Below are 393 nucleotides of genomic sequence, written 5' to 3'. Positions count from 1 at the left end.
CGTAAAACCACAAGTTGGTCAACTTCCTCAGGGAACTGGCAAGGCCTGGCGACCAAGGGACCCTGTGGTGGGCGGCCTGGTCCACCGTGGCTCTCAGGTCTGGCCTTGTGATGACCAGACAAGAGTGTCCGACGGCCCTGCGTGGCCCAAGACCCTGTGTCTACACGAGGCGCTCACTCACCGTCTCCTGGCAGGTGCCTGCACCCAATGGGGGGAGGGGGAAGGGGAGGAGAATGAGGGTGTGGGAGCAAAAGAAAGCAGCCACAGTATCTTTTCATTGAAAAGCAGGCCAGGAAGTGTCTCTCTCTCTCTCTCTCCCATGTGCAGAGGATGAAAATACATGTATGACCTTTTTTATTTATTTAAAAAAATATTGATTTCAGAGGAAGAGTG

The 393-nt window shown here is 53.4% G+C and overlaps 1 long non-coding RNA gene across 1 annotated transcript in view; it reads right to left on the bottom strand.

Moving 5' to 3' along the window:
• The window catches only part of LOC102755208, a 46,765-nt gene that overhangs the window by 29,001 nt on the left and 17,371 nt on the right, over positions 1-393 (bottom strand). The gene's annotated exons all lie outside the window — the stretch shown is intronic.

This window comes from Myotis davidii, unplaced genomic scaffold (genome assembly GCF_000327345.1).
Source record: "Myotis davidii unplaced genomic scaffold, ASM32734v1 scaffold685, whole genome shotgun sequence".
Classification (NCBI taxonomy): Eukaryota; Metazoa; Chordata; class Mammalia; order Chiroptera; family Vespertilionidae; genus Myotis; species Myotis davidii.
Note: the sequence above shows the minus strand (reverse complement) of the source record. Positions and strands in the feature narration are given on the sequence as shown.